This window comes from Manis pentadactyla, chromosome 6 (genome assembly GCF_030020395.1).
Source record: "Manis pentadactyla isolate mManPen7 chromosome 6, mManPen7.hap1, whole genome shotgun sequence".
Classification (NCBI taxonomy): domain Eukaryota; kingdom Metazoa; phylum Chordata; class Mammalia; order Pholidota; family Manidae; genus Manis; species Manis pentadactyla.
In genome coordinates this window covers 144121754-144130653 of record NC_080024.1, presented here as the reverse complement: position 1 = coordinate 144130653, position 8900 = coordinate 144121754, and the positions used below count along the sequence as shown (strand labels likewise).

Here is an 8900-nt window from a genome sequence, read left to right as displayed (position 1 = left end):
AAGCAAAAAGCAAACACAAGGAACTGGCATCATAAATCATTGCTGGACTCGCGGGATGATGTAAATCTGCTTTCATGCGAGGAACACATTTTTGTCTCGCTTTGTCCAACCGTCCACAGAAAGTCCAAGCGTTGCGCGATCACTGCATTTAGAACTTTGCTGACACAAGGAGCCTCTGTCTTTCTTTCCCTTTCTCTTCATCACGATTTCCTTCTCACACGTAACCTGCCAAGTTAGGACCAGCTATGCTCCCTTACGAGAGGACACTTTTGTGAGATGGGTTGCAGAGAGCACAATAATTAAGAAGGAATGGAGTTCACTTCAAATCTGAGGTGGTGCCAACTCTTGATTAGCTACATATGCACCTCATACTTGGTGAATCATGTGTGGAAGACGTTTGCTGGAAAGAGCCTTCCCCTCTGTCTCAAGCACGTTTTAACTACCGTCCCCAGTTCCACCTTGGTCCTCATACCCAGACCGATAGTGTGCTTATCAAAATAAACATCATTAGAAAGATAAAGCCAAAGGGAAAGATGAACTTGGTAATGTATTTATACAATTTAGAGCTTGAAGGGCCCTCAGCGTACCTTTGCCTGAAGGTGACAGTGTTGGTAAAAAAAAATAATAAAGCAGGCTGGACTCCAGTGCCAGATCCATGAGCCAGAACTTCCAGGGCCAGAGCCTGGTAATCTGCATTTTAACAAGTCCTCCAGGGGATTCTTACCTTAAAGAAGTTTAGGAAACAGTACCTAAAAAATTATCGAATCCAAGAGCTAGTGAACGGCCTGTGAAGGGCCAGATAGCAAATAATTGAGACTTGGAGGGCCATACACTCTCTGTCACAGCTACTCTGTCAGAGAGAATTTTCAGTTCAACTTGCTTTAAAAATGTTTTTTTAAACTTATTTGTGACCAAAAATTATGTGAATAGATCTTTCTCTAAAAAATAGAGATTTAAAATAATTGGCATCTCTGTATGTCAGTTTTTTCATTTAAGAGTTTGGGATGGAGATCTAATCTAAAATTTGGGGATGCTAATATTGAAAATGTAACTGGCTTTCCCACTTTATTTCCTACCCAACAGTGCCTTCTGATGGTGTACTAATTATTAAAATGTATGTATTTCATAATCCCAGAGGTAACTGCTCTGCAATTTGAGAATTTAAACTACAGCCAGGCAATTCAGTGGTTCAAAGCTTCCTAAAGCCACTGGAAAGAATTGCTCGTGTGGTACTTTCACAGTTATTTAGCAAACAGATGATGCCAGAATCTTCATCTGCTGTAACAACCGTTGTTGGGCAAAACATGTTCTTTCTTTAACTGAAGGGCAGTTGACATAATAGTCTATTAGTTTCAGGTAAGTGACATAGTGATTCAACAGTTTGCGACCAAGTCTTGAATCACCTTGAGAGGATATCTAGTTGTCTGGACTTATCTTTCTGGTAATGCCTAACCTGTTTCCAAAGGCCTTCCCAGAAACAAATTCCTTCCTTGTAGCAAACCGACTTTCTCTTTCCCTGTCCTCATGGTAGTGGGGAGCATCTGGCTGCCATTTTCTTTGTACCTCTAAAGAAGCATCAATAAATTACCAGAGTTGCTGTTCCCCTGGCTGAGCAGCCGGTTCCCTTAGAACTTCCTCAGAGAACTTGTCCTCTGGGCCTCTAATCCTGAAGTCACTTTTATGGGTTTGGAGCTTTCTCCAAGTTGTCCACACCCTCTTCAACTGCGTGGCTTTAAATCCGGCTCAGGCTGCTGGTGAGTTTTGAGTTCTAAAGGAATAACTTGTAGAAGCGTTAAGCTGCGTCTTCCTCTGTTTGGCTGCCAGGGCCTCCAGTTAAATCACGGGTGAGCCTTCCTGGTGGGAGCCGCGTCTTGAGTTTATCCTGGGGGAAACCAGAGCTGGGATTCTGTTTACTTCCCGGAGGAGGGTCGCCACTCCCTCCACCAACAGAAGCTCTTGTTCTCCCTTCTGTCAGTGGGTCAGGAGATACCTGGTTTGGGTCGGGGAGTAGAGGGAGCTTGGTACCCAGAAAAAATTTTCCCAGAATGGAAACAATCAGGCATTTCTGGAACTCCTGTAGAATTTTTTGTTGTGCTGGAATTTAGGACATTTTTAGGAATGGAAAACCATGTAGCAATCACTGCTTTCAAAAAACAAAGAGCATTTGGCATTCAAATAGTCTGTCCCTTTTGACTTTGTTCTTTCAGGGTCCTTTCAGCAGCTTGTCACAGTTAGGCCTCTTGTTTTTGCCCATCTTTCATCTGGAAACATTTCAAATCAACAGTCAAGTGAACACACAGGCACTCTCCATCTAGATTTGCCGGTTGTTAACATTTTGCCACATTTGCCTTATTGCTCTTTCTCTTCGTACACACCTATGCCAACACACACACACACCACTTCCCTTTTTTGGCTAAAACATTTGGAAATAAGTTGCCGACATCATAACACTTCACCTCCAAGTACTTCAGATTACAACTCTGAGAATCAGGCCGTCTCCCACATAAACATTATAATCACTCCTCAGAAAATTCATATTAACTCCATAGCATCATAGAATATACAATCCATATTCCGATTTCCCTGTCTGTCCCAAAGCTGTCTTTTCACAGCTATTCTACTTTCTGATCCAGGATGTAATCTCAGTTCTAATTGCCTTGGTGTCTTTAGTCTCTTAGAGTCTCTTTCTAATCAAGAACCGTCTTCTCATTTTCTATTTTCTTTCATGACATCGATTTTTTTGAAGGATCCAGGCTAATTGGTCTTGTAGAATGTCCCATATTTGAAATTGTCTGATTGTTTCTTTATGAGTAGATTCGGGTTAAATAGTTTCATGAAGAATGCTGCGTTGGTGATACAGTATCTTTCCGCATCACATCAGAAGGCCCATTGGGTCGATGCTAAGTAGGATCACTTTCCTAAGGTGACACCCCCCAAATCTCTCCAAGGTAAAGATGTGTTTTCCCTTGTAGTAAACAACATATAAGTGGTACTTCAAGGCTGCAAATAACATGCCCTCCAATTATCTTATACCCGATGGTCTTATTGTCTGTCCATTGTCTGGACATTGACTCAATAAAAGGGGCTGCAAATGGCGATTTTCTAATTTTTTCATTCCTTTCCATCATTAGGGGTTCTGTACGGAATAGTTTCAGCTCCTCCTCCCTCCAGCTAGTGCCCTTGAGCAGAAAAGCTCACAAAGTGTCTCTGAGCTGCACCCACACTTCCTTTATGACAAACATGGAGTGGGTGGGAGGGCAAGCATCTCAATTTCACTGTGTTTCTTGTAGTAAAATCACAGGTATTTGGATGCTGCCTCAAACTGAATTCAGTTTATTTCCTCCTGTTGGATCAGGGCTTCTTTACTGACACTTAAAGCAGGTCACAAATGTACAAAGTGGTATTTATGGTGGGGAAAAGCAATGACCTTGAACTTTGCTGGGCCTGTATGCTGACCACTGATGATGTTCTCTCCCCATAGTCGGTTTACACTGTCCTCTCCTGGTGACAACTTCACACCTCCTACTCTCTCTTTGAACCTTCAATACCACCTCTGCTATCTTCACTCTTCGCTAACAGCCTTGCTGCCTACTTCTTGAATCAGAAAGAAGCAATTAGAAGAGACTTCCTTGTTTGCCCAGTTCCACAGCTCCCCACACCCAGCACCTGCACCCCCTCCCTGTAGCATAGGGAAGTTACCTGTGCCCCTCCCAAACGCATCCCTCCAAGGGACCCCAACCCTTCTCAGCCACTCAAGGATATTGCTCCCAGATGCTTTTCTCTCTCTCTCCTGCATCAGGAAACATATTCCTTCCATAGTCATACCTCGCCATCAACAAACAACTGTTATTATTTCTCTCCACTAAAGAAAACTCTCCTCTTGACACTCTTTTCCTGGCTGCTAACCACCCCATTACTTTGAGGCAAAACTCCTCAAAACAGTGATCTGTATTTTCTCTTCTCATTGTCTGTTAGATTCATTTTAATTTGGCTCTTTCTTCCTCATTCCCGTAATGAAACTAGTTCTGTAGGACCACCAGGGACCTCCTGCTCCTGAATCTGATCATTTCAGCTCTCTCTGACCTCCCTCCATCATCTCGGTGTTTCTTGAGCATGTGGCAGGTTCCCACCTTCAGGCCGTTGTCCTTTCTCTTCCATCTGCCTGGAACAGTCATCTCCTTTAAGCTCACTTCCCTCTCATCTTCTCAGGTATCATCTTTTCGATGAGGCCTGCTCTGACTTTTCTATTTTCAATTGCATCCTTCCAACCAACCTTCTTTCCTGATCACCTTTACTCAGTTCTACTTCAGAAAATACTACGTAATGTATCTATATTTTTGGTCAATAGTTTATTGTCTATTTCTTCCATGGGAATGTAAACTGTGCACAGATAGGGCCTTTTGCAGGTTTGTTTACAGAAATATGCCAAGTGACCAGAACAGTAAACTCGCCACAAACATCTGAGTTGCAAAAATGAATGGAAAAAAGGGCTAATTTTTTTTCCAGTTTTGATCAATTATAGGGGGAGAAGTGTTTAGGGAATACTTGAAAAATTGGATGAAAACCAATTTCTTATAAAACAAATTATACTTTAAATAATCCAGGAAAGCAGACTCTTTATTTAATTTATATACTTTTAAAAATGTATACAAATGCACAGTTTTAAAAGTCCAATAGTTATACTGCTTAAAATGAAAACCAGCATGCCCCTGCCTCATGCATTCCCGATCTTGGTTTTTCAGTCTTCAGATAAAAGCATTTTTACCAGTTTAGGTGTTTTTCCCTTGTATTTATCCTCATGATCCTTACATATTTATATATTCTTATATTACTGATTTATAGTTGATTTTTAAAATATGTTCTCTAGTGACTTCCTTATTTGGAAGCTAAGAATTTACTGCTTTTAAACTATTTCCTCGCCAACATTTCTTCTCTACCTCACTATTCTTACCACTATAAATGTCATAGGTTTTGGTTAAATCAACATTTATCTGCATAGATGAGCCATGTAATATACTTTTTGTATGGCTTTTTATTTTCCTTGGAGATAATAATGGCCTCACTTTTTTTTGTTTGCTTAGTTGACTTCGTATCATTAATCTATCTCCAAACTCTCTGCCAGCAGAATAAATCTCAGTAATTTCAAACACATCTCTCAATTTATTTATTAATTTTGTCTCTGACACATCCCTTCTGGTCCACTTCTACTCCAGTCTGGATTGGTTTTTCTCAAGGCCTGCTGTGAAGCTGTTAGCCTGGGATCACCCTTTAGCATCTTTCTTAGAATTTTGTTAGTTTCCCTCCTTGGTTCATCCCATTTCCTAGATCCCATGTGGTCTTTCTTGATTTATTCAATCATTTTGATAGAATTCACATTCCAACAGCTTCCTGAGAAATGAGTGGGAGGTAAATATGTTGAGAACTTGCATATATGAACATGTATTTATTTTATCCTCATATTTGGTTAATATTTTAACAGGATATAAAACTCTTAGTTGAAATCATTCTTTTTCATAATTTTGAAAGAATTTAATCTTCTGTTAGCTTCCAGAATTGTTTTCTGATACCTGATATAAGTTAGATCCTGTCTTCGTGAGACCTCTGTGTGAATATGTGTGTTTTCCTCTCTCTGGACGCTCTTAGGATCTCATTTTGTACCAGTTGACCTTTCCCGAGGTCAGGCAGCTAATAAGTAAATGTAGGATGCAAACCTCTGCTTGTTTGGGTCTAAAGACTGAGCTCCTAGCCACTACTCCAAACTGCCTCACCCCCCTACCTGGGAATTGCCATCTGTGTATCATTTTCTTTCTCTCACCCTGTGGAATTAGTCACCAAATCCTATTAATCCTCCATTCTGCCTTAATTCCATCTGTCCATTCCAATTGCCGCTATGCCCCCTTACCCTATATTGAGATTATCACAGCACATTCCTACATGGTCCGCCTGCCTTTGCAATCCCCTCTCAATCCATTTTGTACATCACAGTCAGACTAATCTCCCCTTATCACTGTTTTTAGCATCTACCAATACAGATTAAGCACCCAGTGCATGCTTAGCTGGTTCTGTGTAGACCCCATCCTTACGTGGCCTAGACAAGTTCGGGAGATTAGTTCTGTGCATTTACAAACCACAGGTCCTACTGCCTACCTGAGTAATTCTAGACTACTCAGTTCTGCATGCACAACCATCTGTAATTCGGCCCATCCACCTATATGACTTTCATTTTCTATATATAGTGCTCCAATCCAACTAATCTAACTGGGCCAAATGAGTGAATGTTTATTTGGCAAAAATATCAGTTATTAAAGGTTTTTTTTCATTCTTTCAACTAATATTTACCAAGGATCTCATTGTAGTCAATTTTTAGGTACTATATGGTCCTAACAATTTATAAAACTTTATTTGTGAAATCAAAATTAAATGCATAATTTAATGGGAAGATTAAGCATCTTCATTGTCTGCCACTTGGGTCTTGTTCTTTAGCTTTCTTTGGTGACTTCTCTCCTTCATGGCAGGTCAGAGACCCCTCCAACTCAACTTGAGAACTTTCCTTTTATTTAATTTGATTATTTTTCTGAAGTATAGTTGATACAGTATCATATTGGTTTCAAGTATGTAACACAGTGAGTGGTTCAACAGATACATGTATTATTGAATCCTCACCTCCACTGGTGCAGTTACTATCTCTCAACATAGAAAGAACCATTGGTTATATTCTCCATACTGTACAACCATCCCTGTGACCAACTGATATTATGATTGAGATTTTTGTGCCCCTTTATCCCCCTCCCCAACCACCCCAATCCCTCCCCCACAGTTACCATCAGTTCCTTCTGAGTGACTCTGAGTCTATTAGTATTTTGTTCATTCTGTTTTGTTTTGTTTTGTTTTTAGATTCAACGAATAAGTGAAGTCACACGGTATTTGTCTTTCCCTACCTGGCTTATTTCACTGAACATAATACCCTCTAGGTCCACCTATGTTGTTGCAAATGGCAGAATTTCTTTCTTTTTTATGGCTGAATAATATTCCATTGTGTATATGTACCACATCATCTTTATCCATTCATCTACTGATGGACACTGGTTGCTTCCATATCTTGGCTATTCTAAATAATACAGCAATGAACATAGGGGTGCATATATCTTTTCAAATCAGGGATTTTGTTTTCTTGGGGAAAATTCCTAGAAGTGGAATTCCTGGGTTGGATGGTATTTCAATTTTCAGTCTTTTGAGAAAACTCCACACTGCTTTCTTCAGTGATTGTACCACTTTACATTCCTACCAACAGTGCAGGAGGGTTCCCTTTTCTCCACATCCACACCAACACTTGTTATTTCTTGTCTTTTGGATGGTGGCCATTGGTGTGAGGTGATAAAGTGATGACACCTTTCCTTCTGATTGTTTACTCCCATAGTCTCCTTTTTATTTCTTGGTTCTTTATTGCTAGTAGAACTTGTAGCTAATTGAGGACATTTTCAGCCTATAGAAACAACACAAACTTTTTCTTTATCAATCCTTAAAGAAATGTTTTGTGGAAAATTTTTAATAAAAAATAAAAAAAACTACAGGCATACCCACACTAGGGCCATAGCATTATAGAGGAATTCAAATTCCTATATTCCATCCTCATCTTGCTACCTTCTCTCTCCTGCAGCTCCTTCGACCTAAAATTTCTTGTCCTCTTGTCTTCTTTTGGTCATAGATTTCTTGACGTTTTGCATTTTGCAAAAATATGGACAAATTTATTACAAATTCCTTTAATGACAGAAAATGAGATATGATCATTTTTCCTAGCATGGCTGGCACACGTGCTCTGCACCCAACACATCCCAAAGCCGGCCAATGAACAAGGGAATCTATTCCCAGCAACATCTGCCACCATACTGGCTGTGAGCATTTGAGATCTTGCCTGCTGATTTGCCGGCATTGAGTACAGGCCTGGGAAGGGGTGCAAGTACCAGTTAACTTCAAGAGTGTGCCAGCAGCTCCCTGCTTTGGGAGATTGTATGACGGTGAGCAGTTCTCAGTCTGAGTTTGAGGCAGGTAGGTAAGTGGGAAGATAAGAATGGCAGTCTGTACTCGGCAGACTGGCCACCACCTAGTAGGGGTGAGCTGCAAAGATCGAGAGCAGAAACGGAGGTGGCCTATGGAATTGGTATTGTGATGCCACTGAAGCTAAGGGAGATGAAGGCTGGACAATGGGTGCTGAATGGGAGGAAAGGTGGGGGCTGGGCAGCAGGTCAGGGGGCTGTGAATTGGGAAGCAGGAGAGGGAAGAGGAGGAGCATGCCAGCCTTCAGTGGGACGCAGGAGGAATGGAATAGGAACAATTTACTTTCTTCATCCAGGATCCATAGCTTAGGGATTAAAAAGGTAACAAATAAAATTAAAACAAACAACCATGCCCACTATCACTTTGGGTCATATCTGTTGAAACCGTCTGATTTATCTTTTCAAGTGGGAAGTCAAAAATATTTTTGCAAATCTGCATTTCAAATTTTAAAAAGGTAACAGAGAGCACTATTTAGTAATTATAAGTGCAATAGGAAAATGTGAATTGCACTCTCACTCAGTAGTGTGGTCAGTTAAGGGAGCCAGAGGAAGGTGGCAGTAAGAGAGGACCGTGCACAGAGGAGTGGGAAAAGAGGAAATTCTAACAGAGGCAAAACAGTCCCAGAAAGACGTACCATGGGAGCCAGACCTGTTGATTCAGAGGCAAAGGGTCCCAGACACACCTGTTATTTTGCACACCTGATCATTAAAAACACGTAAGGATGGGTTGCACCTTACGACCAGTGGAGTGAACTGCAGGCAACATGACTACTAACGCATTTTCCTCTTTTAGAACAAAACGGTAAGAGACGAGCTTCAAATGAGCCAAAGCTTGTCCGATTCCCA

General features: G+C 40.8%; 1 long non-coding RNA gene across 1 annotated transcript in view; it reads right to left on the bottom strand.

Moving 5' to 3' along the window:
- Positions 1-432: 432 nt before the first annotated feature.
- The window catches only part of LOC118907766 (uncharacterized), a 58088-nt gene continuing 49620 nt past the window's right edge, over positions 433-8900 (bottom strand). Inside the window, exon 3 of the long non-coding RNA XR_005022943.2 lies at positions 433-2261. This is a non-coding gene — a long non-coding RNA (uncharacterized LOC118907766). The remainder of the gene's footprint in view (positions 2262-8900) is intronic.